General features: G+C 50.3%; 1 protein-coding gene across 1 annotated transcript in view; it reads right to left on the bottom strand.

Annotated features, from left to right (window-relative positions):
- Positions 1-18,413, bottom strand: part of LOC141998585 (uncharacterized) — a 46,266-nt gene that overhangs the window by 13,856 nt on the left and 13,997 nt on the right. The window lies entirely within an intron of this gene.

Here is an 18,413-nt window from a genome sequence, read left to right as displayed (position 1 = left end):
AAAAGGAATCAAAACTCTGGTAAAAGTGAATGCTGGCCCTTTTACTTAAAAGTCTAAGTTGCTCATGGCTTTAAATCCAAAGCAAGCCAAAAGGCATCTGGCTTAATTCATATTACCTAACTAATAAAGGGTAGAAGCCACTAAAACCTGGCCTGCCTATAAAACAAATACAAAAAATATGGGGGTAATTCCTCTGTTTTGCCTGCAATCAACAAGGGTATTTATATAAAAAATTTTAAGCAATAACTTGTCACCCCCCCCAAAAAATAAAGATTTTTTTGTCTTTCAAAAAAACCCAAAAAGCTAATGCTCACTAAAAAGCAACCTCCAAAATACCATAAATCTACTGGCACAATAAAAATTGTGTTTTGCATTCCACGTCCTGTCTTGTGGTGTTTGTATTGTAACTAAAACGGTTGGGTTTAATTTTTCTCCATAACAGCCTAATTTACAACCAAATAAAAAAATTAAACCAAAATGCAAATACTTGCTTTATCCAACTTGGAACACAAAATGTTTTAAATACTAAAATTTTAATACGCTGGCTAAAGCAAAAAAAATCACTAATACTTATCAGTACAAATAAATGCAGTCCATTTTTAATACAATAAAACCAAACTTTTTAATTAAAAAGTTGTTAAAATCGCACACCAAAAGCAAAACCATAAGAAGTTAGCCTACTCCCCATATTGCACATAAAATCCTTCTGGCTACCCCGAATCTCAAACCACCCACCTGGGCCCCTCTGCTTCCACATATTCTTCTGTTAGCCGGATGGCATCTGCCACCTGGGACAGCCGATGTCTTTGGACCCACACTGGGTCCGGGAGCCCCAGGAGGAATTGTTCCAAGATTATTTGATCCATTACCTCCTCCATGGTTTGGGCTGTGGGCCTCAGCCAGCAGGTGGCCCAATTGGTCAATCTCTAGGCAAATGCCCTGGGCCACAGTGGATTCACTGACAGTATCTCTTGGTTGAGAGTCCTACCCAGTCCAGCACTGCGGCCTTTACCGCATCATAGTCTCCCCACCAGGTACAGGGCTAGCCACAAGGCCCAGGTTGCCCGCTCCCAACCGGCCACCCGTTCGAATGTCCCCAGGAACGCATCGGGATCATCCGTGGGGCCCATCTTGCAAAGCCCCCACCCTGGCAGCCTGGTTCCATCCCCGGATGCCGGACTCACTGCCCTCTGTAGCATCTGCTGCTGGGCTGCTGACTGCTCCCTGATGAACTCCTGAAGGGCCAGTTGCTGGTCCGCCTGCCACGTCATCAGGGCTTGTCTGTCCACCTGCTGGATCTCCTACATGGTGCTCACCAGCCACTTCAAGGTTTCCCACATGGCAGCCACAAATAGCGGTGACTAGGGAGATCCAAGACAAGCCCCCAGTGTCACAGAGGTTTCCACCCTCTGATGCCTGCACCCTGTGTTCAGGCTGGAGTAATAAAAAGTCCCCCACACCTTCTTTTGCTGGTTCACCTAAGTGTCTTTATTTACAGTGCTCGTGCAGGTCCCAGATCCCCTGACAGATAGTGACCCCCCAGGGTCTCCTGGCTATCAAGGCTTCCTTACTTGGTAAGGAGACAGCAAAACAGCCCTCTTGTCTCCTCTCAGGCTAGCCTCTGAGCTGAGATTTGCCCAGGGCTTTTATAGCCCTCCTGGTGCCTCAGCCCAGCTGTCAGCACTTAGCTCAGCATGTTCCTCTGAGCCAGCCCCCCGTTAGAGCTTGCAGCTGGGCTCCCTGCTGGATACCTGAGACTGCCCCTGGTCTCCTGGCCAGAAAGCAGGCCACAGCCAGCATTTTGGCAGGGCTCTGAAGGGGTTTACCCCTGCCCTGTCACATGGGTGAATGTCCCTCTCCCACACTGTCGCCAATGGGCCTACTCAGAAAATCAGCGGGTTTCTCACACCCTGTCTCCTCCCTGCTTCTCCCTCCTCCTGACAAGCAGCTCCCTGAAAATCCCCTACCTGAGCTGGCTCCATCACAGCCATTTCCCTTCCCCATCTCCTGGAAGACGGGGCGATCTGGAGCGAAATCTGGACATGATTCCTCAGCCTGTCGGGGCGAGAGGGGTGATGGAGGAGGTTACAGAAGGGGCTGGAGTTCATGTCACCCCCCGATTCCTCCCAGGCTTTTCAGACCCTCCCAGTAACAGCATCTCTCAGCCAAATGCTAGAAAAAGAGCAGAATCAAAGGAGCCACTTTGGGGGATTTTCCCCCATTTCAGTGTAAACCCCTCCCCCTTAGCAACATCAGGAGCCCTCTGGTGGCATCACCTGAAGAATGAGCTGCTCTGGACTCCCTCGGCAGCCCCCAGGGACAGGCAGGTGGAGGCTGATCCCATTTGCCCATCCGCACTCACCCCCTCCTTCCAGAGCCAGCAGTGCTGTGGCTGAGATCTGAATCCTGCCTGGAAATCAGAGCAAGACCCAGGGCAACCCTGGAAACCCTTTCACACTCAGGAATCAGAGCCACAAATACGGTGAGTTTGTCTCTTTGTTTAGTGTGGCTTTGTGGCCTTTCTGGGCTAGAGCTTGTAGTAAAATAAGGGAATCGGTTATAGAGGCCTCAAGCGAAAGTGATGCCAGAAGCAGGTCATCTATATGCTGGACCAGAATGGACCCCATTGGGAATTTGATGTCATTAAGATCCCTTTTGAGGATCTGGGAGAACAAGGTGGGCGACTCGGTGTAACCTTGGGGTAGTCTGGTCGAAGTATACTGAAGGCCTTGGTAGGTGAAGGCAAACAGATGCTGACTGTCCCTAGGAATAGGGATGGAGAAGAAAGCCGAGCAGAGGTCTACAACTGTGAAGTAGGTAGCAGAAGGGAAAATGCAGGAAAGGATAGTAGCGGGGTTAGGGACAACAGGGAAAGTGGGGAGAACAGCAGCATTGACGGCACGGAGATCCTGGACAAAACGCCAAGCCTGTTTGCCAGGTTTTTTTACAGGTAAAATGGGGGTGTTACACTCACTGACCGGAGGAACAATGACCCCTTGCTGGATTAAGGAAGTGATTACTGGCCTGATTCCTTCCTCGGCCTACTTTGAGAGAGGGGATTGTTGCCCTCTGGGAAGGGGTTTTGCTGGGTTTAGGCGAATTCTGACCAGTTGGGCAGTTCCAATGCACCCAACCTCATTGGCATGATTAGACCACAAGCAGGGAGGGACCTTGGCCAGCAACAAGGAAGGGCTGGGGTCTGGTTCCTCCCTCGGAGCATCCATCTGTACGACTGCTAGGACCTCATTGTGACTGTGACCAGGGACGTCCAAATACGTGCTGTCTGGGGTGCAATAGATTGTACATTTCAATTTACACAGCAAGTCTCTTCCCAAAAGGTTAGCAGGTGAACAAGGACTGAGGAGGAAAGCATGTTGGCCAAACAGAGGACTGATGGAGATGGTCAGAGGTGAAGAGACGGGGTGGGGAAGAGGAGTGTTGCCCACCCCGGCTGTATTTACTATCTCAGAAGTCACAGGGAGGGAGGGGAAGTCACTGGTGCGGAGAGTAGATCGCGAAGCGCCAGTATCTAGCAAGCAAGAGGAAGGAGTGCCATTCATCATGCAGGTTACATATGGTCCAGTTTGGTCCAAAGGAATAAGCCAAACGATGATGGTACCAGTCTCCTGGCTACCCTAACAGCTTTGAGGGAGCAAGGGAGCAGGGGTGGAAAGGCAGGGTAAGTGGGTTGGCCAGGATGGTAGAGACATTGACTTTTCCAGTGGCCCACTTGCTTGCAATAGTGACAAGCGCCATTACTCTGTTCCTGGGAAGGTGGATGTTGGGGCTCTCGGTTTGGCCTTCCCCCTTTTCCCCGTGATGGGCGGTTGTTGCGGGGTCCCTGTGTGTTCTCAACCTGGAGGGCCATTCACTTAGTTTCAGGGGCATCCTTTTTCTTTTCCAACTGGCGGTGGTAATGTTGGGCAGCTGCTAAAATCTCAGCTAGGTTTTTTCCTTCCCAGTCTACCATGCCAATTTTTAATTGGTCTCCCAGCCGTGGATTGAGTCCCTGGACAAAAGCAGCTCCCACGGCTTGTTTGGCACCTTGCTCTGCATTGTCTATGCCTGAGTGTCTTTCAAAACCTTGCTTAAGGCGCTGCATGTAATCAGCAGGGTTTTGGCCTTTGTTTTGTTCACAAGCACTAATTTTGGCCCAGTCTGTTTTTTGGGGGCAGACTGTGAGAACCACTTCCAACAGTTTCTCTCTAAGCCTATTTAATTGTGCCTGCTTGTGGCCTGGCTCATCCGTGGGCCACTGGACTTCCTGATAAATGCAGTCCAACTCCTCTTAGGAGTTGGTTTAGGTCTGCCCAGGTGGGGTTGTAACAGTTTATGACCGTTCTTAATTCTTCTTGGAGTTTAACAGGGTCTTCTCTTATTTTGGGAAATTTTTCAGTCAAATTATACAAATCTGTGGGAGACCAGGGTGCATGTACAGACATTAGGGTTCCCCCACCCGAGGTGCTTATGCCCGGGAGTTGGCATAAGGGAAACATCCCGTGAGGGGTGGACATGAAGGGCCTCTTGTGCCTAGTATTCCTCGCCGGCCCGGTTAAATTCATAGCCTCTTTAAATTCTTCCAGTCGGCTCATCTGTCACAGGATCGAATCCTCTACGGGTCTGACTGGACTTCCGATAGGAGGGAAAACAGAAGCCTATGGCGGCGTTTCTGCCCAGGCTAGGGACCCTGGGATGGTGGAGTCGGCTTCCTGGTTATATGGTGGAGGTGGTGATTGTTCGGTGGCCACTCGAACAGCCTCGCCTGGGCTGAACCGGGCTGGGACTTGGTGCCTCTGGCCTGAGGTCTGCCTGGAGGTGGTGCCGGGGCAGCCAGTTGTCTGCAGTCCAAATATAAGTCTATAAGATCTTCGGCTGAAGCCGAAGGGGTACCCTGAAAAGGTCTTGAAGGGTAGAGAGATGTCTGCTGGCCGGCAGAGGTTTGGGGAATAGCCAATTTCTCTTTTGCCTCTTTTAATTGTATTTTAAGTTTCTCTTCGGAGTCCTTAAGACTCCTCATTGGAGATTCATGGCACCGTTTTTCCATTTCTCCATACCAATCGAAATATGCGTTAAACTGGCCTTGCCCGACCTTATTGGCCAGAAGTGCGCCTCTGAGGTGCACAATCTTGTCAAGGTCAAAACTTCCCTCTGAGGGAAACTGTAATTTTGGGTCATCTCTGTGTCACGGAGTGTGGGGGAGTCCAGGCCCTGCACCCCTCTTCCAGGGATTCACTGAGACTCTCAGCCAGCCAGTAAAACAGAAGGTTTATTGGACAACAGGAACACAGTCCAAAACAGAGCTTGTGGGGACACCCAGGACCCCTCAGTCAAGTCCTTCTGGGGGAGCAGGGAGCTTAGACCCCAACCCTGGGGTTCCCTGTGTTCCTCCACCCAGCCCCAAACTGAAAACTAAACCCACCCAGCAGGCTCTCTCCTGCAGCCTGTCTTCACATTCCTGGCCAGAGGTGTTACCTCCCCCTTCCCCTCCTGGCTCAGGTGACAGGCTCTCAGGTCTCCCATCCCCAGGGCACATTCCCAGGTCAACACTTCCCCCTCCCTGCTGCATCACATCGTCACACTCTGGTATACCAGATTCCATTTCTCCAGAACCTTACAAGTGAAAGGACTGTAATGTGTGTGTATATGGTACGTGGGTGTGCTTTTTGGCAGGACAGGGATCATTTTGGACCCACCACCTCCCATTTTCACTCGGGTCACTCACACAGGAAAGGCTTATTGAGGACGTCCACGACCCTCCTACACCCCCCCATCAGCAAAGACCGTCGGCTAGTCTCAGAGAGAACGGCGCAGCTTACTCGGATGCTTCAGGCGAGATGGTCAGACCAGTCAGGGGCTCATAGACAGCCTTCAGGCAGGGAGGGGAAAGGGAGGAAAGAGGTTACGGAAAAGGACGTTTCCCCCGATCTTGGTTCTGGAGCGGATAATGCTCCTTACTCCAGTCCAAAGGATCGAACAGAGCTCATGGACTGTCCGAGGATGGGGAAAAGGATAGGGTCACACAATCCTAGGCCTAGCCAGGCCCCTCACCGGTCAGGCCATGCAGAGCCAGCCTGCCTCGGCAGGGCCCTTTTTTTGGCCCTACTAGTTGCAGTCACAGGGCTTGCTTTAGAGACACCACAGGTCACGAGCTTGTGGGCTTCGCAGAGAGCTCTGGGCGTCTTCCTGTGACCCTCACTCACACTGGCACACACAAACAAACAAAGTCCTACCTAGCCGCACCCGTGGCTCTTCCCGGGGCAATACAGGAGGACGTCAGGCGTGTCTGGCAGCAAAAGGGTCTGGATCCAGCACGCAACTCACCCAAACCCAGAGCCTATGGGCAGTCCTCCACCAGAAACCCAAAATAGAGATATAAAAGGTCTCTCACCTTTCAGATGGTTCCCGGGTCCTGTGGGGAACGGTCCGCGGCCCTCTGGTTCGGTGGCACCAGAAATTGTCATGGAAATTAACCACGCGTTGTGTTTAGATCAGAACAGTCTGAGGCTCCTTTACTATAATACAAGCATGCAGGGAGAGACAGCTGAGAAACAACGCTTCGAGCTGTTCCACAAAGTAAAAAAGAACACAGAAGCTTAGCTAGATCTATAGCAACATCCAGATGAGCACACTTCCTCATTAATACTTCCTTGTTAAAAGAACAGGAGGACGTGTGGCACCTTAGAGACTAACCAATTTGTTAGAGCATAAGCTTTCACGGGATACAGCTCACTTCATTGGATGCGTAGAATGTTCCATTCTATGTTCCATTCTATGCATCTGATGAAGTGGGTTTTAGCCCATGAAAGCTTATGCTCTAATAAAGTTGTTAGTCTCTAAGGTGCCACAAGTACTCCTGTTCTTTTTGTGGATACAGACTAACAGGGCGGCTACTCTGAAACTTCCTTGTTAGTAACACAGCAAAAACAAGTTTTTTGCAGTCTAAACAGGTGGGGTTTTTGTTGTTGTTGTTGTGGTTAATGGCTTTCTTAGGGTTAGCTGTTGCAATTGCATTTCTTGGAGCTTCCTCATCACCCCTCCCGTCCTTTTATCATGTACACAGTTATCTTGATCAGAGTTTAGGCCCGCTTGACTTTGCTTTTACAAGCAGTTTTAGTCTTTATCAGCAAAATCAACCAGGAGTCCTTGTGGCACCTTAGAGACTAACCAATTTATTTCATGGGCTAGAACCACAAAAGCTTATCCCCAAATAAATTTGTTAGTCTCTAAGGTGCCGCAGGGACTCCTGGTTGTTTTTGCTCTTTTTTTAATAAATGCAATGGAAGCTGGGAGCAGTGTGTGTGAGGGAAGGGAGGGGGTTGCCTGTGGATATTTGCCTTGTAAGTAGGCATTGCCAGGGAAATGTAACTTGGACAGCCAGCATTGTCTGTTACCCCTGTCGTACATGGGGATGGTCATATTGGTGAGTCTGTGACTGCCATGCTCACAAAGGTGGGAGGACGCAGTCTGGCAGGTGTAACAAACACATATTAAGCTCACTTCATTCGTGTGATGAGTTTTGAGACCAGCCTATGAAATCAGTCAGCACTGCCCTCAAATTACAACAATTACAATAGAAACAGGAACAGTTACGGTGTCACCGTGAGATGTGATTGCTGAAGCTACTCACAACTATTCATATTTTCCGTGATGATTTGCCATTAAAAATATGAATTCCATGGCACAATGACGTCCCTCCGCAGAATGCTAATGAAGTGTAGGATGAAGAGCTCTGAGTAATAAAAAGACTATTTTCAGAAGGAACTAATGTAAAGGAGTGAAACTGCCCAGACTGGATTGCAAGAGGAGTCAAACTTGGGGGAACAGGGACAGGGGCTCTGACACACGGATGAAGCACTGGGCGACTTTACGTAGATACAGGAACTGAGACCCAGATTCTTTTAAACACTCAGAGTAGGTGTGACAGTGAGATCTGGGTGGGGGTGTCTGCAGGGCCGGTGCAAGGATATTTTGTGCCCTAGGTGAAACTTCCACCTTGCGCCCCCCCTCCGATGTCCAGCCCCCACCTTCCTATGGCCAAGTTCCCCCCAGGGGCCCAGATGTTCACAAAGTGCAGGGGGCACTGGGGGGGGGCTGCAAAGGGGGGATCATATGGAGGCTCTTCCAGGGGGTGAAGGTGGCAGAGAGGGGTGTGCATGGGATTGTTGCAGGGGGGTGAAGGTGGCCAAGAGGTGGAGGGGGCGGGGGTGTAGTGGCAGGGAAGAGATTGCACAGAGGCAAAAGGGGCTCGTTGCAGGGGATGCAGTGGCAGGGAGGGAGTGGCACAAGGGAGAAGTGGGCAGGAGGGGGTTGTTGCAAGGGGCTGACAGGCGGGGGGGAGGGTGTCTGTGCCCCAGGTTGTTGCAGGGGGGTGAAGGTGGCAGGGAGGGGTTTGCACAAGGGAGGAGTGGGCAGGAGGGAGATGGCAGGTGGCGTGGGGGGGGGGAGGAGTCCGAGGTTGATGCAGGGGTGAAGGTGATGGGGGTGGGTTGACGGGTGGAGGTTGCCCAAAGGCAAAAGTGGCAGGACGGGGTGGGTTGTTGGGGCCGGGGGTGCACAGGGGAGAAGGTAGCTGGGTGTTGGAGGGGGTGGCGCTGGCTGGGGGAGGGGTGCCCGAGTTGCCCCCCAGGCCAGGGACTGGACCTGCACACCCCCGGCGCTCAGCGGGCCCGTGGGGCTCCCCGCGGCCCGGCTAAGTACCTGGCAGGCAGAGTAGACACCCAGCTCCTCGGCCCGAAGAGCAGAGCGCAGATGTGCCGCCTTCCCCGTGCCGCGGGCCGAGCCGGGCTCCCCGCCGCCCCCGGGGCTCTCGGCGGCAGCAGTGCGGGCCGGTCCGCAGCCAGCCAGCCCCCGCCCCCCCCCAGGCCCCGCACACACCGGGAGCTGGCGGCAGCTTTCCTGGGCCCGGGGCAGGGAATTGCAGCCAGCTCTGCTGGGAGCAGCCTGGGGCCAAACCCTCCCCCTGCAGCCTAGGTGTGTGTGTGGGGGGGGTCTCTCTTACCTTCCCTCCGGACGGGGCCCCCCTGGGGCAGGGGCCGGGAAAGGGGTCCTAGCGATGAACCCACCGCGCTGAACACCGGAAAATGACATCCTGGCAAACTTGCATTTGGTGCCCTCCATTGGCTCCCCACTAACCCCTGCCCCCTCCTGTACCCCCAACCCCTGGTGAAGGGCAATGCACAGTGCAGGGCTTGTGCACCCCTCCCCCGCACTGTACAATGCCCTTCACCCCAACCCCTGCCCCCCCTGCACCTGACCCCTCGGTGCTCCTTACCCCTGTACAGTGCCGTCTTCACCCCAACCCCTGCTCTGTGCATGTCCCCTTCACCCCAAGCCCTTCCCTCTCCTGTACTGCTAACCTCTGCACTTTTCCCCTTCTACCCCAACGCCTGTACCCCTCCTGCACCCCTAATCCCTCCACTGTGCGTGCCCCTCACCCCAGTCCCTGCATTCCCCTCCTGCACCCCTAATCCCTGCACTCTGAGTCTCCCCTCACCCTAACCCCACATCCCCCTCCTGCCGCCACGTGGGGAAACTGCCCTGGATGCGTAAGGCAGGTGGCATCGCTGCTCGCTGACCTGCTGCTCCTCCACCCTGTGAGGCCGGGGAGTCAGGAGCCCCGTCAGGGCTCCCTGCCTCCAGGTCACTTTCCCCAGAGGGCAGGAGAGCAACAGCTGCTGTTGCCTCATAGCACAGCCCAGGTGGGAAGTAACCTGGAGGCAGGGAGCCCCGGGGTTGTGTTGCGGGGGGAGCCTGTGTGTGCCTGAGTGAGTGTAGGAGTGCACTATCTCTCTAAGAAACCAGTCAGAGTTAGGAGGACTTGTGGCACCTTAGAGACTAACAAATTTATTTGAGCATAAGCTTTCGGTGAGCTACAGCTCACTTCAGACTAACACGGCTGCTACTCTGAAACCAGTCAGAGTTAGGAACCTGAAGGCCTCTTCAGACACAAGCAGCTGCCAGCAGCACCAGACCCAGGGAGGCTGCAGCTCCCACAGATCCCCCCTGTGCCGTCACCCCAGCTCATTGGAGACCAGTACCCAGGTGGGGGGTGATACCCTGACTTCAAACGCACAGCAGACAGGAGGCGCTCCCAGTCCAGAGTGGCCAGAGGCTCCAGGAAGGAAGAGGGCAAAGGCAGGAGCAGTTGAGCAGGGGAGGGGCGGAGTGGGGTACCCCTGCTTCCAGATGATTCACCTGGCTCAGCTCCTCATCCAACAGCCCCCTGCAACTGGGGTCTCTCCACGCTTTCCAGAGACTGCTGCTCACCTGTTGCCCCCAACCTCAGCCCAGCCGGCTCTCAGCAGGACAGGTGGGAAGCAGGCAAATCCAGCACAGGGTGTCCTTTTTGGTGGGCCGCCTGCCCATACCGTCCCCCCCAAAGGGCGCCTTGAACCCTGCCCCAGATCCTGCCCCTTGGAGCTCCACCTCCCCTGGGTTTGGGCAGTGTGATGTGATTAAAATATGACTATGTAGATCACTGTTGCAACCGGTTATATATTTGCCACAAACCTTGTACAACGTGTGGCATGTGAGATGTCTACGGAAAGGTTATCATTTGCTGAATATGATGATGCTATTTGTATGCATGTTTCATTTCTCTATCTGAAGATATAAATGTTAGCTGTGCACCTGTATTTCAAATGTTGGTCCCTGTGGTATTTAGCCAGCACATTGTGAAGGGACTATTCAAGTGGAATGACCCATCTAGGTACAGTTAGCTCACAAGGGACCATGGAAGACACCCCACTGCACCTAATGGACTTTCCCGTGAAGGTTCAAACTAGAGTGTGGGTAATAGCTTCTGCTGTGATTAAGCAAAATTATGCACGGACGTGTGACTCCATACTCCACTTTTAGCTGTCACATTCCACATAAGAACAATGGGATTCCCTCCACATGGCAGAAGCTATAAAAGGCCAGGGAATTTTGTGAATCACCTCTATCTGGCCTCTTTCCTGCTCCAACCTCTGGACTATGCACTTATACGAAGGGGAGCGTTCTAACCGGGGAATGGAGGACCTTCCAAAGATTTGGAAGCAACCAGAGACTTGACTTAAACCAGACCTGAACCACGAACTTTGCAATTATTGTATGTATTTGATTCCTTTAACCAATTTTAACTCTCACCTTTCTTTCTTTTGTTCTTTTGTTCTTTCGTTCATTTGTTCAGTCGTTCGTTCGTTCCAGGGCCGTCCCTAGGGGGATATGGGGTCTGGGACAACCTTCCTCTCACCTCCATCCCAGGCCCTGCCCCTACCCTGCCTCTTCCCACCTCTGCTCTGCCCCCTCCCAAACCTTCCCTGAAACCCCCTCCACAGAGCGACATGGCTGGGAGCCGGGGGAGCAGAGCGGGCTGGGACCAGTTCATTCCATTTCCTACCGCCGCCAGCGTTACCTCAAAGGGGAACCAAGGTAACTCTATATGTATAGTGGTGTAGGTATCAAGAGCTAAGACAAGCCCCTTTTACGCAGAAGAGCAGACCGCCCTCTGCCGTATCTGTCGCTGGTGGACTGGTACACAGATGGATCTCCCTCCCACTTCCCTATGTTGTAAAGGAAAAATCTAGTAGGCCTAAATAGGCCTAAAACTTTGGTCAAGCTAACTGCGTATATAAAGCATAAGAAGAGAGTGAGGAAAATTCCATTGAGGGGCAATTGCAACAGCACAGCTTAAGAAATGTAACCATAACGGCTAGAAGTTAGAAAAGACTGTTAACCGCAAAGGAAACACCTGTCAATAACAGGTAACGCTTGTTTTGCTATATTCCAAGTAAGGCAAAGCTACTGTTAAAGCTTGCACTATATGCCCAATAAGGAAAAATGCTGTTAAAGGAAGTGTGCTTAACAAATTGTGGTTTTCAGCTATATAAACTCCTGTATTTTCTGTTTACACCAGAGCAGCTCTGGCTGACTCTCCCTGTATGCGCATGCTTGAATAAAGCTGGCCTCAGGCTTGTTCTGAACCACACACAACGCGGGGTTAATTTTCCACCACAATGTGTAGTGTGAGAAATAAAGACTGATTATAAGTAAAGTTAGAAAACAACAGGTAAGTGTAGTGAGGGAATCAGTACAATGAGGGGAAGGGGATAAGCATGAAATAAACAGTAGCTACAGAAACAAACACAAACCAGTGAAACAGCAGCTTAGAACAGGAGCATGAAGCTCAGGCCCAAAATACAAAATCACCCTGGCAATAACCATATAAAACCCCGATGAAAGAACCCTAATTATCTCACTACCAGCATGTCTGCGGCAGCGGTGAAGTCCAGGACCTGCCCTCGTTGGGTAGCTGGTACCCGAAGAGGAGGAGCACTGGAGAGTCCCTCGATGGCGACCGGGATGGAAGAAACGGATCGGGAACCCTCCGGTGATGTCGTCCCCAGGAACAGGAGCAGGAAAGGTGGTATCCTTCGATGATACACTGATGCTGCGAAGGCCTGAACCGCGCACGGACAGTCACTAGGATGGACTGCACCACTTGCCTGTGGTCATGGTTCTTTTATGCAGTCTCTGGCGGGAAAACATGGTACGGTCCCAGCAAAGGCAGGAAATAATCTGAGGTTAAATTGTTCTTGAGATCGCCCAGTGGCAGGAAAAACCAGTTTGAACAAGTTACAACTAGGTCAGGCTGACAGGGCACAAAGGGGGTCACAAGATGGAGTTTACAAAACGGTGGTTCAGACTCCATTTTGAATTGCTGCTATGTCCTTACAAATAACATATTGAGATTAACATACACATATTTTAATAAACTATAACAGTATAACACATCACACCCAACACCCGTGAGTGTGGGAGTGGGCCCGACCTCTGCTGCCAGCATCAGGCCCCCTGCTAATCCCCCAGCCTGCCCTTTCTTTCTTCCTTTCTTTCTTTCTTTTTCTTTTTATAAATAAACCTTTAGATTTTATATACCAAAGGATTGGCAACGGTGTGATTTTGGGGTAAGATCTGAGTGTGCGGTGGGTCCTTTGGGATCAGAATAACCTCTTATTTGAGGAGACTGGTTTTAAAGAACCACTCATCTTTCAATCCAGTGCTTTGGGGGGTGATACAAAGACTGGAATGCCGCAGAAAGCTGCTTTCATCACTTCTTGTTAGCAAGTGGGGCAAGATAGAAGTTTACTGTTGTGGTGGTTTGGTATATCTTTTGGGAGAAAAACCACCCGCATTTTGGGGTGTATTTACCCTGTTTCTCAGCAGTGTGACCTGAATCTGGTATTCTCAGTTGTGACCCACAAAGGCATGGTTACAGGTGGGCAGCTTTTCTCAGAATTAAGGGTGCATGATGCATACAAGCTTCTGCTACCAGAGCTGAGTCTCACTTGCAGCCTCCCTGCAGGAGAATCCCGGGCACGGCCCGCCGGCTGATCAGCCCCTCTGAGACTTGAAAAACTTCTCTCCATGTTGGGCTGCTTAAGGCTTTGCTTTGAGCTGCCTCTCCAGTCACAGGCCCCTGCACTGGTGGAAAACATGGCATTGTCTCCACTGGCTGAGCCAGACTTGTAGGAGCCAGAAGGCAACAGGAGAGACAGAAGCAAGGTGAGGAAGGAGAATGAGGCCTGAGGGGAAGGGTGACTGCAGAGCCCCAATCTCCTATCCCAGGGGGTGTTTAGCATTTAGCCAAAGCCAGTGCAGTTGAGGATGTTGGCTGGTTCCCTCTCTCCGACTAGCCCTGTTCTCATGCTGAAAGATGAACTGAATGACGAAAGATCAGTGTGGCCATGCTGGGTCCCAGGAGACGGTGGGTGAGACATACCCCAGGGTACAGTGCAGACTGTTGAACTGCTTAATTCTCCGTCCCAGGACATGTTTTACACTGCTTCGCTGTGTGAACAACAGACCCCTCCACGCTCTGCTCACACCCGCCAGCCAGCAGATTCAGTCACACCCAGCTATGCAGCAATGAGTGCGACTAGCCAGCCAGTGATGAATTAAAGCCCATAGCAACACCAGCCAGTTCTCTACTCCCAGCCTTGCACCCCAGCTGAGTGTCTTCTACTGTCCAGTCCGTACGCTGTGGAGTGCAAGCTCATTAGTTCCTCATCCCAACGAAGGACAGTGATTGGGAAACAGCCTCAAGTGAAATCCCCTGAACACTTCAATGAAAACACACCGGTTGGAATAAAAACAAGTCCATTAACTAGAGCCAGGTAGGTTTTAAGGGATCACAAGTGAGAAAGGCGTAAAAGGTCTGAATTGGTTACAATAAAAATAAAAGGTAAACACACATTTTAAATCCCAAACTTTACCAAGCTAAGGAAGATTGGAAGCAAACAGCTTTTCTCACCCCACCTGCTGTTGCAGGCAGTTCACAGTTCTTAGGACCCAGGCTGGATTTCCTTTCCTCCTTGTCCCATCCTCCCCAGTCCAAGGCCCCTGTTGCCTTTCAAGCCATCTTGTTGCCTTCTGTAAAGATGGGAGAGGAGAGGTAAAAATGGAGGCAATTCTCCCTTGTGCTTTTATACCATTCTCCCCTTTGAGGTTCACCCCCCAGCCGGGGGCAGGCGACAATCAGTCCGTGGCCTGAGTGAGCATCCAGCCGTCCTTCCGGTGAATTGTAACTCTCTTGTTCACAGCTCCACAGCTGGTGAATGGCTGGCTCAGCAATAAATGGCCACTTAGCACCTAGCGGGTGTGCAGGTACCATTGTCTCTGGGGAGCTAGTCTGTGGGCGTTTTCCAGCATGTAGCAAACATACAGCAAACTACTGCAGCAAAGTAATGCACATTGGAAAAAATAACCCCAACTGTATATACAATATGATGGGGGCTAATTTAGATACAACTAATCAGGAGAAAGATCTTGGAGTCATCGTGGATAGTTTTCTGAAGACGTCTATGCAGTGTGCAGCAGCAGTCAAAAAAGCAAACGGGATGTTAGGAATCATTAAAAAACAGACAGAGAATAAGTCGGAGAATATCTTATTGCCCTCATATAAATCCATGGTACGCTCACATCTCGAATACTGCATACAGATGTGGTCTCCTCATCTCAAAAGAGATATACTGCCATTAGAAAAGGTTCAGAGAAGGGCAACTAAAATGATTAGGGGTTTGGAACGAGTCCCATATGAGGAGAGATTAAAGAGGCTAGGACTTTTCAGCTTGGAAAAGAGGAGACTAAGGGGGGATATGATAGAGGTATATAAAATCATGAGTGGTGTGGAGAAAGTGAATAAGGAAAAGTTATTTACTTGTTCCCATAATATAAGAACTAGGGGCCACCAAATGAAATTAATGGGCAGCAGGTTTTAAAACAAACACAAGAAAGTATTTTTTCACACAGCGCACAGTCCACCTGTGGAACTCCTTGCCTGAGGAGGTTGTGAAGGCTAGGACTATAACAGGGTTTAAAAGAAAACTGGATACATTCATGGAGGTTAAGTCCATTAAGGGCTATTAGCCAGGATGGGTAAGGGATGGTGTCCCTGGCCTCTGTTTGTCAGAGGGTGGAGGTGGATGGCAGGAGAGAGATCACTTGATCATTATCTGTTAGGTTCACTTCCTCTGGGGCACCTGGCATTGGCCACTGTCGGTAGACAGGATACTGGCTGGCTGGACCTTTGGTCTGACTCAGTATGGCCATTCTTATGTTCTTAAACTCTCAGAGCTCCATGGACAGCGCTGATAGACACATCTTAATGGGACAATAATATTCAGCAGGCAACGAATTTTCCTATGATACCTCACAAGACATACTTTGGAGAAGATTTATCCTTTTGTAAACGCGGTGACCATAAGAGTGTAGACCAGTGGTTCCCAAATGTGTTTCAGTGCCTGCCCGCCGCTTCTTTGTGTGCGTGGTCATTTACGCCCTCACCCTCACAAGCACATATATGGCCACCCAGCTCTAAAGGCAGAGTCGTTGCTGGCGATGTGCCCAGCTCTGAAGGTCTCCAATAGCAGAACAGAAGTTAGGGTGGCCATGTGAAAAGTGATATTCATCAATATCACTGTTCACAGCAGACTTATCACCCCATTGCCACCCTGACTTCTGCCCTGCTGCTCCACCTGGGTTTTGAGAGCCTGAGCATTTATCCCCAACTCCTAGCTAGGCCTGTCCCTTCTTCATGAGCCCCAGCCAACTGGGGCCGACAGCCAGTGCTTTTTAAAAAAAACCCAAACAATCCACACTGATCATTCCACTCTTGACACATTCCTATGCCTCCCTTTGGAGGCCTGCCCCACAGTTTGAGAATTGCTAGTGTAGATAGTCACCATTGGGATTGGTAGCCAAGATGGTAACGTCTGCTCCTTTCTGTCTCCGGGATCCTCAGAGAAAATGTCTGAGCAGAAGAGCGGAACAGATCCGATTAACACTAACCTTGCAAAACAAATTTTGGTGATTTCAGCTATTAACATTCCCTCCATCCTTCAGCCCCTACCCATAGCGATTTCAGTGCGACTGAGCTAGAATTGGGTAGATAGCATGGGCGAGGGTATAATCTCTGAATTATTGATCCCTGAATTAACAGAATACATGCTTGTTACATGCCGGAAAACGCCCACAGACTAGCTCCTCAGAGACAATGGTACCCGCACACCAGCTAGGTGCTAAGTGGCCATTAATTGTTTAGCTGGCCATTCACCAGCTGTGGAGCTGTGAACCAGAGAGTTACAATTCACCAGAAGGACGGCTGGACGCTCACTTAGGCCACAGACTGATTGTCACCTGCCCCCCAGCTGGAGGGTGAACTTCAAAGTGGAGAATGGTATAAAAGCACAAGGAAGAATTGTCTCCATTTTCACCTCTCCTCTCCCATCTTTACAGAAGGCAACAATATGCCTTGAAAGGCCACAGGGGCCTTGAACTGGGGAGGATGGTCCAAGGCAGGAAAGGAATCCAACCTGGGTACTTAGAACAGTAAACTGCCTACAACAGTGGGTGGGGTGCGAAAACCTGCTTGCTTCGCATTTTACTTAGATTGGTAAAATTTAGGATTTAAACTGCATGTTTTAATTTTATAGTTTTAACCAGTTCTGACCTTTTACATATTTCTCCCTTGTAATCCCTGAAAACCTCCTTGTTCCAGTTAATAAACTGATGTTAGTGTTTTGTCTGGACCTGTGTGTTTTCATTGAAGTGTTTGGGGGATTTGACTTGAGAAAACAAGGCTGTGGCCTAGTCAGGTGGGGGATGACCCACTAATTATTGAGTTTGTCCAGCACAGTGAACAGTCTGAGCAGTCCAAGATGCACATTCCCAGGGTGCAAGGCTGGGAGTAGAAAACTGGCTGATGTTGCTGTGTCGTTTAGTGACTTCATGGGTGTCTGGCTAGTCACACTCAGTACAGTGCAACCAGGAGTGAGTTTGAACGCTGGTGGCTGTGTGTGAGCAGAGCATGGAGGGGTTTGTTGTTCACAAAGGGACGCAGCAGGGTGGATTTGATTTAAATCACAAGTCAGGAAGACTCGATTTAATCATGGTATTCTACATAAAAGTGCATTCTTGTTGGTTGTTATAACCTTAATACATATTCTTCACAACTCATAGATTGATGTAGGTTTCATTTTTAGAAGGTACACACTATACATTTTAAAACAGTGATTTATTTTGAAAACTTTTCAGATGAGTTTTACAGCAATATCAGACAATGAATGATTGTTTGGTTATTTCATTTACCAAAGGTAATTGAAGCAGATATTTATGAAGTCATTGGGAGGTGAACTATCTCCAATTCAACAGGTTAATCACTAATACTTGGATGATTTTCTTGCCATGCTGTATTAGGAGGAGAACAGCACCAGACAGACATTTAAATTGTTTTATTTAACTAAAACAACAACGTTAAGTATTCTGGATTTTTTTCTTCAACAACAAAGATATAATATTTTAACAGAAAAGCATATGTCCATCGCTTCTCACATTTATCTCCAGACATCTTATCCTTGTCCAGATATATTCCGCCTCCAACAGTGTTCTATTCATTCAACTTTTTGAAACTTTGCACTTTTGGAGAGAGGTAAGGGATTGACTCTGTGTACACAAATTTGCAGAGGGACAATAGAGGTGAGGTCTGTTATTTCTCACCTCTCTATATTAATTTATTTGAAAACATGCTGTTAACAAGCATGTTACCTCTGGAGACACAAAGCCACAGTTTGAGAACTGGAAAACTAAGCATCTCTGATGGGATCTTCTAGACCAGTGGTCTCCAAACTGGGGTGATGATCCCAGGGGGTCCGTGGCAGCAGGAGCGCCACCAGACAGCACTCCACCGTTTTTTTTCTTTGGCGGCAGCTCTGCACGTCCACGGCTGGTTTTCCCCTCCGGCAGCCCGCCTGCGGTAAGTCTTCCGTTCTTTTTCCGTCGGCGGTGCATCTGCAGTAGGTCTTCTGGTCTTCTTCCATTGGCGGTGCACCTGCGGCTGGTCTTCTGTTGGCGGCGCATCTGCAGCAGGTCTTCTG

The sequence above is a fragment of the Natator depressus genome, chromosome 14, assembly GCF_965152275.1.
Source record: "Natator depressus isolate rNatDep1 chromosome 14, rNatDep2.hap1, whole genome shotgun sequence".
NCBI lineage: Eukaryota > Metazoa > Chordata > Testudines > Cheloniidae > Natator > Natator depressus.
Note: the sequence above shows the minus strand (reverse complement) of the source record. Positions and strands in the feature narration are given on the sequence as shown.